The following is a 23078-nucleotide window of genomic DNA, read 5'->3' on the forward strand; positions in this document are numbered from 1 at the left end:
TAATGGCCTCGTGAGAAGCCGTGAAAAAACCCTGTGATGAAGGACAACCACCTTATTGCATCGCTCATGAAAGGAAAACGATGGCATTTCCTTGAATTTTTGTTGTTGTTATTATTATTATTATTATTATTATTATTATTATTATTATTATTATTATCATTATTATCATTATTGTTATTATGATGATTGTTATTATTATTATCATTATCATTATTATCATTATTATTATTAATAATAGTAGTAGTAGTAGTAGTAGTAGTAGTAGTAGTAGTAGTAGTAGAATCATCATCATCATCATTTTCTCTATTTTTTTCCTATTTCCTTATGGCATGTTAAGCCTCTGGAATAAACCTTCAGCACAGCCTGCATTGAAAGTTGCGTGAATAGCACAGTCCGTATAGAATACATCAGCAAAGGAGTTTTTGAGACGATCGAATCACCTCCACGTCAGATTGAATAACTCAATAGCTGCTTCTGAACCTAGTGAACCATTGAATGGAACACTGCTGACGCGTCCTTCTTAATTGTTTGTGCATTGGACGAGCTTGTCAGTTTAAATGACTTGAACCAGTGATTCCTAAACTTGGAGGACGCACCTTAAGTGGGCGTGAGAAGATTAAAGGGAATAAGAGGGGAGGGGGCGTAAGTTATCAGCCCCTCCCAAAATTTACTTTCATCTAAAAGTATGTACATAACGAATTTCTTTCTGGACAAAATCTAACACTAGTGTCAATTAGTGCCACTCATGCACCTCGCTGAGATACGTAATCATTCAAGCAATCAGTTCCTCGTTTCAGTATTATAAGAATTATAAATATCATGCACGTGTCATGCCATATGCTTCATAATGACTTAATGAAAATGTAGATAAGTTGCAAATTAGTTTGGTTTGTTAAAAGCATTAAACTCATGTCTTTACATCTCAGTATATATATATATATATATATATATATATATATATATATATATATATATATATATATATATATATATATATATATATATATATATATATAATATGCACATCATAGCCAATTATTGTATGATCACTTCAAGTTCAGCTTTATGCGTGTTTGGAAATATTACATTATGTTTTCAGACTAGAGGAGAGACTTGATTTTTGTAACAATAGGTTAATTCTCTTTACTTGCTTCCGGTTATTAAATGTCTATCAAAATGTCTCGTGTCTGCATTATATCTGTTTCATTTGTTTCATTATAAACAAAGATCTTTTTTAAATCCCTAAACAATGCCAATATAATAGAAAAAAAAAAAAATATATATATATATATATATATATATATATATATATATATATATATATATATATATATATATATATATATATATATATATATATATATATATATATATATATATATATATATATATATATATATATATATATATATATATATATATATATATATATATATATATATATATATATATATATATATATATATATATATATATATATATATATATATATATATATAAGATAGATAGATAGATATAAGATAGATAGATAGATAGATAGAAAAAATGGAGTGGTTTAAGACCCATCAATTTAGACAATTAGCAATGTTTAGAGAACAATAGTTACAGTTGGTGTGTCTTTACAGCAATTAAGGGAGGCAGGAGGGAGGAGGGGAGGAGGTAAAGTGGAAAGGAGTGAGGCACTTCGCTATCAGTTCTCGTGAGGTGGTCTCGGTGCGCAGAAGGGTAAGTTTTGCCTTGTCTAGGGAGGTTTATTAGGTTATAAGTTGTCATAGGTTGATGTGATTGTAGCTGTGGTCCTGACGGTATATATTCATAGTGTTTCCTTGCTCGTAAAGAATAGAGCTAGCTCCAGGGTTGGAGCTTGAAAATTAGTTTGCAGACCGTTCACTAGGATTCAGGAAGCTTAAAATGGAATGGCTTGCAGAGAAGGGGAATGGCAGCTTCCTGGATTTCGATTTCGACGGGATTCTGGATCAAGACAGGCTCTTCAGCAGAGACGGCGTCCACCTCAACCAGGATGGAAACCAGAAGATGGGACGGCGACTGGCTGAGTGGATGAGGGCAAGGTAGGTGTGCTGCGTGGAGACGGCTTGATGAGGAGGACCAATGGATGACGGCAGACAAAGAATAGAACAAACTAACCAAGCAAGTGAATGTGTGAAGTTTGGCTGTATGAATGTGAGGATATATGCAGGGAACTTGAGTGGAAGTTCGACGTAGTTGGGCTTATCGAGACTCACCTGAGATGACGTGTGAATGGAGGGATGTATGTCATGATAGGGAAGGGCCGTAGGACATAGGAGACACTAGGAGGATGCGTAGTCTTACTCTACAAGAAAGGAAGTGGACTGAAAGAGGAAATAGATGTGGGGAGGTGTGAGTAGTGAAGATGTGATGGCAGTGAGAGTAGAATGTAAGAATAAAGTTGGCAGAACAGAGAAGATGGTGGTGGTGGTGATAGTTTATATGACTGTTATGGGAGACCTGAATACACATGTAGGTTTATTGGGTGAACGAATGAACAGGAACGGTGAAATGCTTTAAGAGTTTGTGGATGAAATGGAGTTTGAAAATTTGAATGTTACCTTTGCTGAGGGGCGAGTGACTTGGAATGGAAGGGAGCATGAATCGGCGATTGACTACATGCTGGTGAATGGAAGAATGCGTGAGATTGTCTCACATGTGGATAGATGAGGATGGTATGGTGGATATTGTGTCTGACCACAATATTCTGATCATGGAATGCCACATGCAGGGTGAGAATGAAGTGAAAGTGGCAGGTAAGGAAAGGTGGAGACTGAGAGATGTAGGGTGGGAGAACTTTCAGGTAGATCTGAGTGAGAGGGTGGGATGATGATGATGTAAGGGTACATGATGTGGAGCACCTGAATGAGAGACTGGTTGAGAATGTGCGGAGTGCTGCCGAGAATCAGATAGGGTATGTGAGAGTAGGTAGGAGAAAGAGAATGCAAACCATGGTGGAACAGTGAAATCAGAGAGGCCAACAGGAAGGAGCGAAAGAGAATGAGTAGACAGTGTAGATGGTTGAGAAAGAGACATGAAAGCGATGAGGCAGAGAAGGAGTACCTGAATGCATTGGAAGAATATGTGAAACAGACTCTCAAGGCGAATGGTAATGAAAGATAAAGTGAAGTGTGAAAGAAGTGTGATTGAATCTTTAAGAGAAAGGCATGGAAGGTGGCCGTGAATGGTACAAGTTCATGAGAGGTGAGACTGTCAGAATGTTGGTGTGGAGAGTCTGAAGTGAATGGGGAAGTTATAAGAGAAGAATGAGATCAGGGAGGCAATTAGACAGTTTGGGAAGAGGTGGGTGGTGTAGGTGAAGTGTTTGGTGTGAGAAGGATGTGTGACTGGAGAAGAAGAATGCAGATTAATTGAATGAGAGAATCGGCAAGGAGGAGGTAGAGAGATGTGTGAAAAGGCAGAAGAATGGGAGAGATGTGTGAAAAGGCAGAAGAATGGGAAGGCAGCAGGTTTAGAGATGAGATGTATAAAAATGGTGGGAGGTTGTTATTGACGAGATGACTGAGGTGTTTAACCAGGTGTGGGAGGAAGAGAGGGTGCCAAGAATGTGCAATGAATGCAGGGTGTGACTGTTGCATAAGGGAGGACACAAGAGTAAGAATGAACTGAAGAACTATAGGCCGATTGCATTATTAAACACAGTAGGTAAAGTATTTAGTGGAGTGCTGAATGAGAGATTGTGTAAATGGATTGAGCGAGCTGGAGTGTTAGGTGAGGAACAGAATGGTTTCTGTGTGGACAGGAGGGCTGAGGATAACTTGTTTGTGGTAAATGAAATGATTGAGAAAAAAAGAAAGGAGGGAGGCAAATTGTATTTAGGCTTTTTGGATATAGAAAAAGCTTATGATAGGGTGGATAGAGAAATGCTTAGTCAGTCTTAGGAAAGATTGGGTTGAGTGAAAAAATAATCAACATGGTGCATAGCATGTATGTTGACACCAAAGCTAAATACAGACTAGGAGATACAGACTGGATGAAGTGAGAGAGGAGTTAGGCAAAGATGTATTGTCACCAACCCTTTTCAGTTTGTATACAGAGGAGTTAGCAGCCAGATTGAGAAGAATGAATGCAGGAGTAAGAGTGGGAAATAAGATAGGGGTGTTCCTTTATGCAGATGATGTGGTGGTCATGAGTGAGTCAGCTGGGACTGTGTAGAGAGATGAGTGAAAGGATGGAGGCTGTGAAGGAGTGTCTGGAAAGAATGTGGCGAGCGAGGTGTAGAGATTATTAACGAAGAGAAATTTTACTTTTTTCTTTTTTCTGTTTTGTCTTTTTTGTCCTGTACAGGAGCAGCCGATCCAAAGGCCTGACTCTGGAGCGATCCCGAACCACCTGTAGCATAAAGATCAAGATCAATAGGTCATTCGGAGGAGTAGACTTTTTCTCAAGAAATACCCTTGGTAAGGGTTCGTGACAGTTCTTCATATTAGTGTTGGATTTATTTCCAGCGTCCTCAAGTGGTGTCCCATTTTCCCCGTTGTGCGATAAATCGGCCATGAGTATCAGTGTGGTTGTGTTGGCGCATGTGGTGGTAGGTAACAACCGTAACTAGCCTGTAATATTCCGAATGGGTACAGGTGAGTTGTCTACTTCAGCGTGCTTTGTCTATAGTTTTACAGATAACACTTAGAAAGTACTATCTACTGAGTATTGACGGAGTACAAGTTTCAAGATGGTTCAATATATCTGCAATAATGACCACGCTTTTGCTACCCAGCAGACATGTTGGACGACTATCCTCATGCATCCCTCGCTTCACTTGATGGAAGTTTCTTACTAATAAAAGGTTTGCGCTTTAAAGTTGTTATAAAGGCATAGGCAAAAGTGCCTTAAGTCTAGTGGTAAACGTGATATAACGAAGAAAGTTTTCTGGTAGTGAAAGATAGAATAAGTAAAGGTTTATTTGTGAAGAAAAGTGAGTGGTAGGCAAGTGAAAAAGATTGGGCACTATATCAGGTGTTCATGTTAAGGTTTTAAAGCGTTGTAGGACTACAGCTGCTCGCACCACAGTTGTGTAGGTTTATCCATGATAGCACAATGTACCACTGGTTCAGGGGAAGATGTTTTAAAGGTTTTCTTTAAAATGTTTTATTACAGGTTCTGACAAGCTCGAGCGAGAATAACCAGCGTATATTGCCAACAATCCTCATCCTGCTGCAGGAAACTGGAGCTTGGATGCCATCTGCCACGCTTCCCCTCTAGAAGAGGAGGGGAGACTATTGCCACACTCCTTGACTTGTCCCGCCAATCTAAAGGAGAAGTCAAAACCACCCCTCCACTGTCGTGCTAATAGAAGCTGCTTTCCAGTGCTGGAGGGAGGAGACATCAGCCTCACACTTCGCTACCAATACAGGTTGCCATCCACTGAGAAGTATCTGCTTCGTCACGTTCTATGGGTTTTTCCTCTTGACCCGCAAACGTATTATATGTATCGTATCCTTCCGTGATCCATGAACGTACGTACCTGCCTATGGTGCTAGTACTGTATAATAAATACCCATGAATTTACCATACCCTTCCGTGATTCATGAACGTACCTGCCTATGATGCTAGTACTGTACAATACCCATGAATGTACTATACCCATCTGTGAATGTACCTTCCTATGTATATGAATAAAGGAAATTTATAATTATCGTTTTTGACATTCCGTTTTTAAGGAACGCTTTTTCTAAACAGATAGGCGACTGTGAAGCCGCAGTATTACCTATAAATAAATGTGGTTCTGAAGAATAAATCCACAAAGGAAAGGGAATAAATCACAATATTACGTACGAATTTATTTGAATAATTGCAATATATACAAAAAAATATATACAAATTTATTTGAAAATTGCAATATACAGTTGCAATAAAAATATATACATGTCGAAAGTTGCCATAAAATATACATGTCGATCCAAAAACTGTATAAATAGCTACTACCAACATCATTTGTATTTATAAAAAAATGACCCCAAAGGATACACAAAACTGTGTATAATAATACTCGGGAAGCCCCCAAAAAATGCCAAAAACCCCAAAAATGTCCAAAACGGGCCAAAAAAAACGCCCAAAAAACTGTATTAAGTCAAAAATACTCCGAAGAGTCTCCGGAGAAATAAATCAAAGTAGCTGTCAAATATACTCCAAAGAGTCTCCGGAGAAATAACAAATCAAAGTAGCTGTCAAAAATACTTGGAAGAGTCTCAAGAGAAGCAAATACATGTAGTTCGACAAATTTTACTTTGGCTTTGAAGGTCTTCTCTTCCAAGTATCTGACTTTAGCTGAAAATTTCAACTTAGAGAAAATTTTCAACTTCACATTAGTATTCAAGGATTTCTTGATTTATACGTTTCATCGCGTAATATGAAAATCATATAAAATGAATATGATTACTCATACAGATAATATGATTTTGAAATAACACAAGGTAAAAAACAAAGCAAATGTTTTTTCAAATTACGCTAATTATTTACATGATGTCAAGATGCTTTGCTGGTATGGCAAATCTCGGTTTGGGTGACCATATCTTGGAAATCTCATGATTCCTGAGATTTGCCATCCCAGCAAAGAATCTTGATGTCATGTTGTTGTAAATAATTAGCGTAACTTGGAAAAAAATGGCTAGGGTTTTACCTCGTGTTATTTCAAAATCATATAAAATGAACACACATAAATCAAGAAATACCTGTAACTAAAAGAAAAGTTGCAAAAAATTGAAAAAGCTGTCTGTACTACATTCAATCAAAACAGTCTCTGCTTAAATATGTTTAAAAAATGTGTGTGTGTGTGTGTGTGTGTGTGTGTGTGTGTGTGTGTGTGTGTGTGTGTGTGTGTGTATATATATATATATATATATATATATATATATATATATATATATATATATATATATATATATATATATATATATATATATATATATATATATATATAACAACATTTCTTCTCTAAATAAGACATTTATGGAAAGAAATAACTACCACACCTGACTACAACAACTGCACAGAGACCTTGCAGTTATGACTGTGAACTTTCATCTGTAGAAAATGCAAAGCTTCATGTTTGTAAAATCTGGACCAATAATTAAAAAGTGAAAGGACTTTAGACTGAAAGAGAACACAGTGAGATGGAAGTGTGAGTGTGCCTAGAGAGATGGCTCAAGTAGTAGGGGATTAGTATGCAGGCTTTGAACTGACACCATGAGCAAAATAAAGGAGTGCATGAATTAGATGGCTGACAAAAACTGACTGAACTAAATGATGCTGATAAACAAAGGCTGCACTAAGAACTTTAAGTAAATCTTCATAATGCAAGATCTCTTGTAACATATACAAATCAAGTTCAACTAAACTGTTACTAAATAAACATGTACATGAAAATAAATTACTTGATCCACACAAAGGTGAACACAATGTCAAGTCATGAAGTCTATGAATATGATGACATGTATACAATCCTATGGTTGAAACTATGTACACTACCTACACCTTTCACAAAAAATAAAACTTACACTAGTTACGCTGTGAATGTTACAGCATCCTCCATTCTCACCTCTTTGTCTTGCACTTGCCACAGGTGTCTGAAAGCAAGTGTGCTGCTGGATGTCCAAAATCTGCAAGAAAAAGTAAAGTCAACATTGTCTCAGAAGGAAACTGAAGTGCAGAAGTAGATGAGGAAAGTAATAAGATAGAAGAGTGATTCAAGAAAGGAAGTCTTGCATGTAATGATTGTTGCTCATCAAGGTTGGGTTCATATTTATCAAAGAATTTGGGTGTCATAATAGAAATAAGAAAGCAAGAGGTCAATGATATTGAGGCAGAATGAAGTACTGTTTTTTTCTGTACATGTGCAAAAGAGAGAGAGAGAGAGAGAGAGAGAGAGAGAGAGAGAGAGAGAGAGAGAGAGAGAGAGAGAGAGAGAGAGAGAGAGAATATGGGATGGGTTGTCTATCCTTTCCACCAAAGTGTTAAGACAATAATTGGTCCTGTGGAGATATGGCAACACAGTTCACAGAGAATTCCTGTACTCAGCTGATGTCCAGATGTTTTTCTAAAAATAAAATCCCCATAGTGTTGACCTGTGGTTCCTGGGTGCTTCAGCCATTGCTGCATCCAACAGCAGTTGTGCATTTTCCTTGCATTGTTACCATATTGGGCAGTCACAAAATTATATTGCTGCTAGCACCCTAACCTAACTAAATTTCACTATGTGTACCAAACTTAACTAAACAGGTAAATGAGCCAGAAGAAAGGAAAAAATGTTTTACATTGCTGATGGCATTATCAAATTCTGACACATTTATTAGTTTCCATTTGGCCCATTTAGGTTAGGATGCTAGAAACAGTAAAAAGATCCAGGAACATTATACCACCCCTCCTGATGTTGAAACACTCCAAGCAGCAAGAAAATACATACACAACTGGCAACTCAGACTTGCCGGACACGGCCCAGCCATTCAGGAACCACAATTTGACACTAGTGCTGCCAAATTACCTATAAAAAAAAAAAAAAAAAAAAAAATTACAAGTGTGCCATTATAATTATGAAGCCAGCCATCACAATACTGTATTCACAATTTATACCATCACTTTCCTTTTCAACCAGATTATAACAAGCTCCACATTGCTTTGCTTTGCAACTCTCTCCCCCCAACATATTGTCTCTGCCTTTAAAGCATCCCTTTCTGCTCATCTCAGTGACAGACTTTTGAATTCTAGATTATATATATATATATATATATATATATATATATATATATATATATATATATATATATATATAAACCTATACTACAAGCTACAAGTTGGTTGACTACAAGACAGAAGAGAAGATTATGAATGACATCATATAAAAGAACATCAAACCTACCACTGAAGAGACAAGAATCATGTGATCTATCAGCACACCTGCAACAGTGAGGAATGTGTGCCTTACTCATGCATTGGGATGACATGAATTATACTTACAAGGCAGCTAATGTGTCAACTTAGTAATGAAGCAATAAAAGAATATATATATATATATATATATATATATATATATATATATATATATATATATATATATATATATATATATATATATATATATATATATATATATATATATATATATATATATATATATATATATATATATATATATATATATATATATATATATATATATATATATATATATATATATATATATATATATATATATATATATATATATATATATATATATATATATATATATATATATATATATATATATATATATATATATATATATATATATATATATATATATATATATATATATATATATATATATATATATATATATATATATATATATATATATATATATATATATGACATGTCTGAGAGGCTGGTGCATCAGCAGAGTGTGGCTTCCACTTGGAACATTGTGTTGTTTTAAATTAGATCTAGGAAGCCCACCAGGTGAGAGAACAATTACTTTGTTGGTGCCTTGGGATACCTGTTGTTAGAGTATGATGAATAATTATATTTTGTACTTAACCAAATGCTGTATATGGTGTACTATTCACTCATTACTTAAGTCCATTGCAAATCATTTGTACCTTGGTCTGGCACACCAGCAGCTCCGGGCTACCCTCCTAGTTCTATCTACTTTTTCCTATTTTTGTGTTACACTGTCATCAGCAAGGGAGCCAACCAAGTCAGTTGTCCAGCTGCTTCAGGTCATGCTACTGACCCACCTTCCTGCACATTATACACAAAAGCTACTGAATTTCAGATTCAGCATTTGCTATACTTATTAGTCTTTTTTTTTTTAACCATTGCAATATTTTTGGTGCTTTAAAAGATTCTAGGCGTTCTGGAGACTATTTTGACTGACAGCTATATTCACAACCACGGACAATAACAGGTTTAGTAGAGCCCTTTCTAGTCTCTAGTCTGGCATATCCTCTTCCCTCCAGACTCCAGCACACAATGCCCTGAGGCATCAACCTCTCACCATCGCAAGGAATAAAGAGGATGCAGTGCGTACCTTTGACCAGGCTTTGGCTGCTCCATTGTCGATGAATTGAAGAGGTGCGCACGTTCAGTCTGTCAAGATGTGATGAAGGAGACAAACATATTAATCTCGCAAGAGGGACGGTTTTCAAGATAGCAACGCAGAGAAGTGACCATTTTTTTTTTTCCCTTCGCATATTAATATTAATACAGCACGCAAGTCACAATTATGTATTAATACGGTATGCTTATTCTTGTCAAAATACGTCCAAAGAAATTTTTGAAGCCCAATTTTTATAATATTTGGAAGCCCAAGGAACTCCAGAGATTTTTTAAAGTTCACTTTGCTTTGATCGACTGCATTACTATTATTATTATTATTATTATTATTATTATTATTAGCAGCAGCAGCAGTAGTAGTAGTAGTAGTAGTAGTAGTAGTAGTAGTAGCAGTAAACTGTAGTTTATTTTACCAATGTTTTTTTTTTTTAATTATTTGTACCACAATCAATATGTGTCATCAAATAACTAAGAAACACGATATTCTTTCCTTCTTTCTTTTATTCATTTATTTTATTAGGTGTGTGCACTGTACGTACTTTTCCCTTACTGACAAATCACTTATGTGGTGCAGATCAGCCATTCCTGGCAAGCGTTGTATCACCAAAAACTTCCTGGTGATCTGCAAAACTGGAACTCCCTGATAAATGCCTCTATGCATCCAACAATTTTCGTGCAAAACAGATACCAACACTCTTGTGCTCAATCAACGAATCAAAACCTTTCCAACTGTCAACTATTGCAAGATATCTAACTACGCACAGCTATTGCACACAATGTCAGAGATTTGATAAGAACATTTCATTATTGAGAAATAATTACTATTTAACTACAATCTGACTTTAGATTTATTACACACGTGTAATGAGTAAAGGAAGGATGCAGGGATCACTGTGACTCAGCTCCAGTATGTAGTGGGCAGTACCAAAACTTATGTCATAGCTTGTCTGTCCTCCAGCGAGGTATCTACAACAGGCTCATATCAAGTACCACATTCAAATCCAGCTTTCTGAGGATGTTAGAGGCTATGGAACATGATGCAGTTTTATTACCTTATTTATCAACTATGGACATATTTTGTTCATTACCCCACATAAGGTCTTATTTCAGTTACTAAGTATAATCTAAAACAGCAGTTAGATCCCAATTGTACATCCTTTTCTTCAGTGATGTCAGAAGGAGAAACAAAGGTCAACAGGTATTCAACATATTTAAAAATACATTTATTTTATAACAAATTAATTATACATTCATTCGAATAGATTATAATTCAAATGATATGAGCATTAGAGACGCAAGACATGATGTAAACACTAGTAATAAGAGGACGTGCCACTACCCTCCTTGTTAAGATACGGGGATCTAGAGTAGGATATGTGCTGACTCTTCTCAAGACCACAGCACAAGGGATTTTGTTAGATCCACCACCATGCAGACACCAATTCCTGCATTACCAAGGTAAGGTGCTCACCAGGGACTTCTTCCTCTAGTCTAGCAGCCTGGCTTTGTTTGCTTTATGATAAGTCTTCTCTTGACACTTTAGTAGTTTCCCAATGGTTTTCATCTTGCTATACATTATTTAGAATCAAAGATCTTCCTGCAGACAGTTATGAATTGGGGAAGAATCCAGATATATATGACTGATTCCAAGAGCAACATTCAATGACTGATATTACAATATCTTCAGAGCAATGCACTGCAAGTTCAGAAATTAACAAACAGTAAGTTAACCTTATCTTGTCCCATTTTTGTAAGGATAACAAAAAAATACTACTACATTTTCCTTCATTCTGAAAACAAAACATAACAAATCAGAATGAGGTGGAATTGACATCAACATTCAAGGACTTGAGGTGGCAGGACTGGCAGCCCTTTGTGTAGGAAACTTTACTACAGGCTCTCACTCCTTACTTCATTAATTCCATCTCTTTCTCATTCTTTTATAAAGTTATCTTTTGTGCTGACAGGTCAACTGTCTTCAGATGACATGCTGGGGGAGGAAGATTTTGTTTTAGCCAACAGACTCTTTACATCAAGAAAAGCAAGTGACTGTTTCCCAAAGCGATCCCTTGTCTTAGTGTGCCGTCCTGTCCAGTCAGCATGGCTGTGTGATGGCACCTCTTGGGGACTTCTGACCTGTGTGCACCTCCACAGAGTCAACCCCACACACACACATACCCAATTGTCTAAAATAATTTATCATGATGGATATTTACATTGGATGGTCTGATTATTAGCCCCACCCATTGAAGAGCAAATCTTTTACTAAAACTTCCTGTGTTAATGCAATCTTTCACTTGAAGCATACAGATCTGACAGAACATCATGACAGGTTTGTCTGGGCACTATGTTCACTGTATACTACAGTGAAATGGATACACACAAGTGGAAGCAAAAAATAAGACACAAAACTATGCTTCAGTGGATGGCTCCAATAAGTAATGCCACCCTCTGTGCCTATACATCACTTCAGTTTTCAAAGGGCAGTATGTACACATGAGATGGACTTGATCAAGAAGGACGTTCCTGCTGCTAGTCTGTGAGGACTTAGCAGCTTCACCAGGCAAGACACGGCCTGCTGCAAGTTTGTGGAAAATAAAGCAGGGAGAGAAATCAGCAGATATACAAATGTGAGGAAAGATTTTGTAACATGTGCATCTTCATTTTCAACCTAAGTCCAGACATTCTTATACAATCAACACAATAGTAAATACAAGTAGAGCTAAGTCTGCTGTCATAATTGTCTTGTATTTTGACACAACTTTGGTATACATCATTTCTCATATATATATATATATATATATATATATATATATATATATATATATATATATATATATATATATATATATATATATATATATATATATATATATATATATATATATATATATATATATATATATATATATATATATATATATATATATATATATATATATATATATATATATATATATATATATATATATATATATATATATATATATATATATATATATATATATATATATATATATATATATATATATATATATATATATATATATATATATATATATATATATATATATATATATATATATATATATATATATATATATATATATATATATATATATATATATATATATATATATATATATATATATATATATATATATATATATATATATATATATATATATATATATATATATATATATATATATATATATATATATATATATATATATATATATATATATATATATATATATATATATATATATATATATATATATATATATATATATATATATATATATATATATATATATATATATATATATATATATATATATATATATATATATATATATATATATATATATATATATATATATATATATATATATATATATATATATATATATATATATATATATATATATATATATATATATATATATATATATATATATATATATATATATATATATATATATATATATATATATATATATATATATATATATATATATATATATATATATATATATATATATATATATATATATATATATATATATATATATATATATATATATATATATATATATATATATATATATATATATATATATATATTATTATGTCATTATCACTAGATATTAAGATATTGACATGAAATGCATGTTGGAAGATAAGTTTCCACTTCCTAGTAATTTGCATCTTTGACACCCAGGGTTATGTAATGAGTGCTATTGGTAAATATTGCTAATAGTCCTATCAAAGCATGTGCAAATAAAAAAAAGCAAACTTTAAATGCAATTATAAATCATAGGCAAAAATGACAAGTTATTTCTGTGCATTATCCACTAAAGATCAAAAGATGATGTTGGAGATTTTTAAATATCATGTTGACAACAAAATGTTTTGCACAGGCAATGAAGTTTTGGTGGGATTGAGACAATGAAATCTTTATAATATGCATGTATGTATGTATGTATGTGTGTGTGTGTGTGTGTGTATATATATATATATATATATATATATATATATATATATATATATATATATATATATATATATATATATATATATATATATATATATATATATATATATATATATATATATATATATATATATATATATATATATATACTGATGAATATTATTACAATAAACTAATAAAAAAAGACTATTGCATTCAAACTTAAATTGTGTTACTAGCACATAATGTATTTACAGAGCATGAGGGAAGCACATAATCACATGGGTGGTGAACTCCTCAGCTCCCTGTGTTGAGTCACTGTAGGTCCCTCTAGCCAGTGCCAGTACCATGCATGGCTGTCACTCACTGCTGCTGCTACTGCTGCTGCTAGTACAGCATAAAATGTCGCAAGACAAATAGCCAAGAGAACCTTACTCAAAATATTGCACAGTAATTTACTTGTGAACCAGCCACTTACAATCCTTAATTCAATCATAAATTGTGTTTCTTCAAGTTGCCAAACACTTCTGAGCACCCACCAACTCATATCAGTTGACCTTAATTCACAAACACTTCTGATGTTGCTCGACTACACTATACATCATGATCTGCAGACTGCAACAATTAGGTATCACAAAAAGCTTTAGCTGATAAGCAGGATATTACTGACAACATACAGTAGATAGTGTTAATATTGATCTTAAAGAGTAACACTGCAGAGTGTTCACTGGTAGCCTGGTGGGAAGCTGTGTTGTCAGACAGACAGAATGCATGAATGTGTCACCAGTGATCACAACACCGAGGACACCAGATGACACACAGATGGTAACATGCATTGTGGTGATTCCAAGGTGGTGGGTCTTCCGTGCTGTCCACTAGAAGACTCAGTGGCGGCCATTGTCCGAGATCAACCAATGGCACGAGATCCTCGTTGGGATGAGGGCGGTCAGTCTCCTGAAGCTTGACTGAGGCTTGACTTGTGATAAGACCAGATTGTTCCATTCTGTGCAGAGCCGTGGAGACTCCCACTGGTGAAGAGGGCCTGGGCTGTTCCAACATCCATGCGAGATACTGTCACGGGTCTACTGTGCTGGGCTGCAACACAACAAGCCCCATTAGACACTGTGAAAGGAACACAACGCAATAAAATGACATCCTACATGACTGAAGACAGACAGTAAATAAAAGTTATACATACAAGAATATAAACAATGTACTATATGCAAAAAGATAAACCAGCTAAAGAATACAATACAATAACATAAATAATAAATAACTAATAATAATAAAACAATAGTAGCATTGCCACAAATCCTAGGTTATACAAGAGAGAGAGAGAGAGAGAGAGAGAGAGAGAGAGAGAGAGAGAGAGAGAGAGAGAGAGAGAGAGAGAGAGAGAGAGAGAGAGAGAGAGAGAGAGAGAGAGAGAGAGAGAGAGAGAGAGAGAGAGAGGTGGTATTGCAAGTTCATTTATTCAAGAAAGGGAACAAGTGATGCAATATTCATCTGTATCAAAGGGGAAGTGTTGGTTTAGGTCAAGTCTATCGTGTGTGTGTGTGTGTGTGTGTGTGTGTGTGTGTGTGTGTGTGTGTGTGTGTGTGTGTGTGTGTGTGTGTGTGTGTGTGTGTGTGTGTGTGCATTCACGGTCACCTGCTGGTCACCCAGCCAGCTTTCCTCATTACGGAGCGAGCTCAAGAGCTCATAGACCGATCTTCGGGTAAGACTAAGACCACACCACACTCCACACACTGGGAAAGCGAGTTACATCCCGTACCTACTTGCTACTAGATGTGTGTGTGTGTGTGTGTGTGTGTGTGTGTGTGTGTGTGTGTGTGTGTGTGTGTGTGTGATCCAATAATAACTCAATTGTGTTTTAGAGGTCACTTGATGCCTAAATGTACGACAAACTTTATATGTATCTCATGACCTTCGAGATACGTGTGTGTGTGTAATTCACCACCACGGTCGCCTGCTGGTCTCCCAGCCAGTTTTCCCCATTACGGAGCGAGCTCAGAGCTCATAGACCGATCTTCGGGTAGGACTGAGACCACAACACACTCCACACACCGGGAAAGCGAGGCCACAACCCCTCGAGTTACATCCCGTACCTATTTACTGCCAGGTGAACAGGGGCTACACATTAAGAGGCTTGCCCATTTGCCTCGCCGCGCCGGGACTCGAAGCCGGCCCTCTCGATTGTGAGTCGAGCGTGCTAACCACTACACTACGCGGTGTGTGTGTGTGTGTGTGTGTGTGTGTGTGTGTGTGTGTGTGTGTGTGTGTGTGTGTGGCGACACCTCTCCACACCTGACGAATTAGTGACCCTTGTGTCCTGTTTTGAGGTATGTCCAGCCACTGCATTCCTCACGTATCACTTGTTACACCGACGACTGCTTCTCTTTCGCCGTCAGTTCCCAGCACCCATCCACCCAGCCAGCCAGCCAGCCAGCAGTCAGCAGCTAGCCGGCAGCCAGCACACAGCGCGAGAAGTATATGGTCTGCATTTCGCATTTTGTGCCTCGCCGGCAATCTGTCACCCGTGCTTGGGGGAGGAGAGGGGAGGGGTGCGCGCTGCACCACGCCCGCACCGGTACACTCCGCGAGTGGGCGCGCGGCCAACACAACGGAACCCACCGACAGGAACAAAGAAAGCAGTGAGGCGGGAAATCCCAGAAGGATAATGGAATAAATAGTGGAGGGAAAGCAGACAACAGGCAGTCAGGGACTCGGGGAAAGGGAGAGGGGAGGAGGTACAGCCAGGTGTACCGCCCGCCCGTTCCTCCCTCGACCACGCCCACATCTCTCACCTTCACTCTCACTCTCACGCGACGTGCGCAGCCCAGCCCTCGCCCGAGCCCCACGCACGTGGTGACAGCCAGGGCGCGGTGCCTGTCCCACACCTGCACCCGCAGTCAAGTCCTAATGACGTGTGGCTCCGTGGCTCAGTGGCCCTGTTCACCATGTCCACCCTGATCCCTCCCCGCCGCTGTTAACATGACCCACAGCCGCCTGCCACTTGTTGGCAGACTCCCAGGCCTCGCTACGACCCTTGCTGCCAGGCTACACAGGCACCAATCACTCCAATACTACTACTATTGCTGCTGCTGCTGCTGCTGCTGCTACTGCTGGTGCTGGTGCTGCTGCTGGTGCTGGTGCTGCTGGTGCTGCTGCTACTGCTACTACTACTACCACTACTTTTACTACTACTACTACTACTACTACTACTACTACTACTTCCGCCACCGCCACCATCACTACCGCTATGGGCGCGCCAATTTTTGTCACAAACGTTCGGGGCGCAGTTAAGCAGTTCAACACAAAGCACAAGGGGGACAGCCCGCCTCGAGTCTCCAGCAGGACACGCATTGTCTTCAACACAGCGGCGGTGACAAAGGTGGGCGGGCGTGTGTGAGTCACCGGGAGTCAGTGTGCCCAGTCCTTGCCGCAGGCACTCTGTACATTACCAGTTTGCCACTCCTCCCTGCAAGAGGCGGAGTGATATACGAGGTGGTGTATGTATGCTTGTATGTATATATGTAGCAGCCAATCGTGGTTTTACCGTGACATCTATGGCAGTACCTAAACATGCCATCTTCTCGCGTACATCTAGCAGACTGTACGTGAAGAAATTAAGGTTTTCAGGTTTCTAGAGTTAGTTACAAAGTATACTTCATAAAAAAGAAAAGGAATACCCCAAGGAAAAGTCTTGAAGGAGTAAAGTATTCGTCATCTTACAGCCAACAAGCTGAAGGGAAAGTTACAAAGGGTTTTCATGACCAAAACCAAACGAAACCTAACCAAACCTACATTATTAAGAGGAAAAACATTCTTACGAACCAATCTCAAAATCTCCGAGGCCTTTGAGAATAATAGTGACGAGAGAGCAGGGCGTTTAAGGATACGAGGCTTAAGGTGACAAGGAGAAGACGGAGCGGCATCTGTCCTTGTTTGTGGCAGCGACTACCCATTAATTTCGGCCACGTACAAAGCGACATTCTCCTCTACGGCGTTCAGGGAGTTACGAAAGCCTCAGCCAGTCAGTGTGAAGAAATTGACACCATTAAATATATTCCCAGATGTAACTCTCTGATATCTCCTCTTCTTATCTTGACTCCTTTAGGCGGCTCTATTAGGAATCACGGAGGTTTTCAAGGGCGTTTTTATGCTCGTGGAGAGAGAGAGAGAGAGAGAGAGAGAGAGAGAGAGAGAGAGAGAGAGAGAGAGAGAGAGAGAGACAATCTGAAGAATCCTGCATCACCATCACAACAACAGCAACAGCAACAACAACAACAACAACAACAGAACACTCCACACTTGCATAACTTCAAGCAACACGCCACGAACACAACAAAGCCTTCCAAAACACCGGACCAGGACTTTCTATCTCACGACGAATGGCGGGACGAGGTCAACTGTTTCCCTGGTGGCAGTGTGGGTGAGAGAGAGAGAGAGAGAGAGAGAGAGAGAGAGAGAGAGAGAGAGAGAGAGAGAGAGAGAGAGAGAGAGAGAGAGAGAGAGAGAGAGAGAGAGAGAGAGAGAGAGAGAGAGAGAGAGAGAGAGAGAGAGAGAGAGAGAGAGAGAGAGAGAGAGAGAGAGAGAGAGAGAGAGAGAGAGAGAGAGAGAGAGAGAGAGAGAGAGAGAGAGAGAGAGAGAGAGAGAGAGAGAGAGAGAGAGAGAGAGAGAGAGAGAGAGAGAGAGAGAGAGAGAGAGAGAGAGAGAGAGAGCGCTAGTGACGTCAGGTGTGCGGGCGATGAAGCAGGGAAGCAGGGAGGCTCGGAGGCTAGGGGGGGTAAGGACACTAGGGCTGTGGGCGAGTGGCTGGTGTTGCCTCGGCCTTATGACGGCACGCAGGGACACACTCAAGCAGGTCCACCTTGAACTACTGACTGACTAAACCCGAGCCTCGTCCCGCACCGCCACGCACCGCCTCACGTCCCGCCGCCCTCAGGCAACACGCGTGGGGCCAAGTGGAAAAGGGAGGATTGAGAGGAAGATTGAGATTTAGGTGGAGGGATGGGATTGGGAAAGACATGGCGCAGTATAGTCTGGGTGGAGGTGATGTAGATAGAAGGTGCCGGGGACGATAAGGTGGTTCTGACGGTGATAAGAGTAGGTGAAGATACTGGCGAGATGTAGCTGTCCCTAATTAGTAATAAATAGTAATAAACATGTAGACAGGAGATAATAGTGACAAAATATAAGACTGAGAAAGACATAAGGTAGCTGGGACTAGTTGAAGACGCAAAGGGTATGGTACTGGCAACAACACACAGGAGAGATGAGATGCATAGGTAGCTGGGTCTGGAAGGAAAGACAGAGGATATGGTACTAGCGTCAACACACAAGAATGGCTGACTTCACTAAGGTTAGAAGAAGAAGGATGGCTCTCAAGGTATGACACTAGAATGTTTAGTAATATAACACGCAAAGAACATGAAAGCACTGGGAAAAAAAAGGTCCTTGAACATATTATTAAGAAATTTCACTAACTTTCCACTAGAGCTTGTTAAAAAATACTTGATGAAAGACATTGGAACATTTTACAGTATGACCAACTAACAAAAAAGAAGAAACCAAAGAAAACAGACTGCAAAAGGCCATTAACTCCCACTAGAGCCTTGAAGAATCCCTGTAACTTCCACCAGAGCCTGTTAATTGTATAGAAGATAGAAAACGAAATTTATTCTTATAATATGAACCACTGAAGATATAACAGCAATGGAAAGCAGACAGCAGAAGGGTAGCTAACACACATCAACTGGTGGGAACTTTAAACTCAGCATCCACGCATCCATCTCCTTCCTCGCCCTCACTAGTACTCTGAAGCCCTCTGCTCTCTCACCGTGACTACTTTCTCTTCTTAATTATATAGACATCCTGTTAATCTGTCACTACAAGAATAGAGAAAAAGACACCTTTAAAAACACATGTAACTTCACCATGGCAATTTTGAAAGATTGCAGAGATGAATAACCCGGTTCTTAAAGCGTTTATCCTGCTAAAAGTACAGGAATATTGTTAATCTCCTCCTAGAACCGCAAAAAAAAAACATCCTTAAAAACGCATGTAACTTCACCATTACAATTTCAAAAGATTCCAGAGATGAATAGCCTCGTTCTCAAAGCGTTTCTCATGCTAATAATGCAGAAACATTGTTAATCTGCTCCTAGAACCACAAAAGCAACCTTAAAAACCCACATCACTTCAACTGGAGCCTTACGAATGATGTGAAGGTTGTCGAAGAGTGTTTCTCCTGTTGATAATACAGAAACATTGTTAATCTATCCCTAGAATCACAAAGAACACCCTTACAAAACCGCGTCACTTCAACTGGAGCCTTCAGAGGTGCGGCGCAGAAGTGTTTCAATATACTGTTGGTTCTCTTTGTCCTCCCACACAGGGGATCCAATCGCGGCGCCTCCCCGACAAGACGGATGACGCAATTAATCCATTAGCCGAGTAATTAGATATGGAATGTGCAGAACGTCACGTGTGGGAACAGTAAAAATATGCGGGGCGTGGGTGGTGGTGGTGGTTTGATGCAGGACGAGAGAGAGAGAGAGAGAGAGAGAGAGAGAGAGAGAGAGAGAGAGAGAGAGAGAGAGAGAGAGAGAGAGAGAGAGAGAGAGAGAGAGAGAGAGAGAGAGAGAGAGAGAATATCAGGTGGTGATGTAAGTTTTCTTCGTGGATTTATTTATATATTTATTAATTCATTTTGTGTAAGAGGCAATCTGGCAAAGGGTAGAAAAAACGGTAAAAAAACAATAAATAACGCTCTCTTATTCTTCACGCCGCCATTATATTTGTATTTAGGTTAATTATCTGGTTTCGGATGAAAAGAAGCCATCACTGAGACGCCTACACGGGATGGAAGGTGGGCGTGGCGAGGGTGGATGGGCTGGCAAGGGGTGGGTGAGGAGGCGGTGATGGGGAGATGGGGAGGGAGAATGGGGATGACGAGGGGAGTGAGAGGAGGATGGGATGACGAGGGATGGAGAGAGGGAGTACGAGTGGGTGACAAGGCAGCCCACCACTCACACCCTTGTTCTGCCTGTACTTGTCTTACAAACCAGTGTTAGGATCAGTGCCAGTGTGACAACAACAACAATAAAGTAAGAAAAAGAAAAGAAAAGTAAAAGACTATAATACCAGCAATAAAAACACCACCACCACCACCACCACCACCACCAACCAACAACAACAACAACCATAATCTACAATACCACATACAAACACACGTTCTACACTAAACCTCATCAACACTAACACCAAAAGCACACACACACACACACACACACACACACACACACACACACACACACACACACACAGCTGGTTCCAGACACACCCCCGCAGTGATAGAGCAGGCAGTGGAGGAGGCAGCTGTCACGAGCATTCCGTCAGCTGCCCACCACTACCACCACTACCACCACCACCTCTGGCCTTGCTCCCCTTCTCGTCCCTCCCACACACAATACATGAGAAATTCCCGCCTCGTTTTGCGCGCCTCGACTGGCTCAAGAACCACACACACCTGCCCACCACCACCACCACCACCACCATATCCTCCAAGCCTTCCACAGATCTTACTCCTGCTGTCTTATTCCTGTAGACTCATCCATAGCTCGCCCTGGTTTAAAAAGGTGGAAATTCTGTATTTTTTGAAGTTATCATTGTTCTTATTTAGGTGTCAATATCTCACCTAAAGTTTATAAAGTTATGGTGGAAATTAGTGATACTTTTAAGAGATTGTGGAGCAAGTTATGGGTGTTTTATGTTTCTTTTTATTTTATGCAAGAATTCAGCTTAAAGGTAAAAAAAAAAAGTGAAACAATAAAGTAGAAGTGCCAATGCTATTTCTGCTTTATGGACTGTCTTATTAATGCCCACTTTAAAAGATGCCAATGAATGAAACTCTTACTGCTTCACGACGGTTTCACAATGCCACTATTTGTCTCGTGAACGTACCATACATATTTCCTCCTTGCTCTCTCTCTCTCAACCCCAAAAACCCAGCACTCTACACTCACAAACAACTAAGGACTCACAAAACACAAGAACACAGAAGGAAGTGAGAAAAGTTACGATGTTACCACACAATTCCCCACACAATGTACCCCTCCTCCCCACGTCCTCTCCCTCCACAGAAGCCTCCGCCACCCACCTGCTACCACCGCCCATCTCAAGCGTCCCCGGCAAGACTTCCGCTACTGCTGCACACATCTGACCATCAACACGCCACGAGGACTCACACCAACAGACGCCATTATAGTCAAGGCGAAGGTTACGGAGCCACAAATATGTTCCCAGAGAGAGAGAGAGAGAGAGAGAGAGAGAGAGAGAGAGAGAGAGGGGTGTGGAACCTTTGCGTGAGGGCCATGGGAGAGGGAATGGACGCCAGACAGGGCACGGAGAGGAGTGAGGTGTGAGAGTGAAGAGGGGAGACGGAGGGAGAGTGAATAAGTGTTGATAGCTAAGTAGAAGTGTGTGTGTGTGTGTGTGTGTGAAGAGGTGAGAGGGAGACGTGCCGGGTGATGTGTGTGGGGGACGCGTCGAGCATTGAGAGGAGGAGGAGGAGGAGGAGGAGGAGGAGGAGGAGGAGGAGGAGGAGGAGGAGGAGGAGGAGGAGGGCGGAAGAAAAGAGTAGTAGAAAGCGAAAAGGAATTCACTCCTTCTAAGACTTTCCTTCCACCACCACTACTACTACTACTACTACTACTACTACTACTACTACTGCTGCTGCTGCCCCTGATCTTTCTGGGGTGAGTGGAAGTAGTAGTAGTGATGGTGGTGATAGCGATGGTGGTGGAGGTAGTGTTGGTGGTGCCCTGAGAACCTTAGAGAACCAGCACCAGCATCAGAGGAGGCGTGCCCTTAGTGAGAGAAGACCCTGGACGACCCTCGCTGATCAGGTTACCGCGTGGCATGAGGGAGGCGCCACGCGACCTCCCTCCCTCCCTCACTCTCCCTCTCTCGTCCTCTCTCTCCCCCTCCCTCGCCTTTCCTTCCCTCCTTCCCT

The 23078-nt window shown here is 39.2% G+C and overlaps 1 protein-coding gene and 1 long non-coding RNA gene across 3 annotated transcripts in view; both read right to left on the bottom strand.

The window, feature by feature from the left end:
• Positions 1-6982: 6982 nt before the first annotated feature.
• LOC123506230 lies at positions 6983-12874 on the bottom strand. The gene is made up of 3 exons (XR_006675384.1): positions 10055-12874; positions 8450-8527; positions 6983-7646 (listed from the first exon to the last, which is right to left on the bottom strand). It is a non-coding gene; the product is annotated as an uncharacterized LOC123506230 (long non-coding RNA).
• Positions 12875-13888: 1014 nt separating this feature from the next.
• LOC123506109 (ras-related protein Rap-2c-like) overlaps positions 13889-23078 on the bottom strand; it is a 76378-nt gene continuing 67188 nt past the window's right edge. Inside the window, exon 4 of one of the 2 annotated variants that reach the window (XM_045257984.1) lies at positions 13889-15154. The gene's annotated coding sequence lies outside the window, so the exon portion shown is untranslated. Of the gene's footprint in view, positions 15182-23078 lie in introns of both variants that reach the window. The other variant, XM_045257985.1, reaches the window with a different exon arrangement.

This window comes from Portunus trituberculatus, chromosome 19 (assembly GCF_017591435.1).
Source record: "Portunus trituberculatus isolate SZX2019 chromosome 19, ASM1759143v1, whole genome shotgun sequence".
Lineage (NCBI taxonomy): Eukaryota > Metazoa > Arthropoda > Malacostraca > Decapoda > Portunidae > Portunus > Portunus trituberculatus.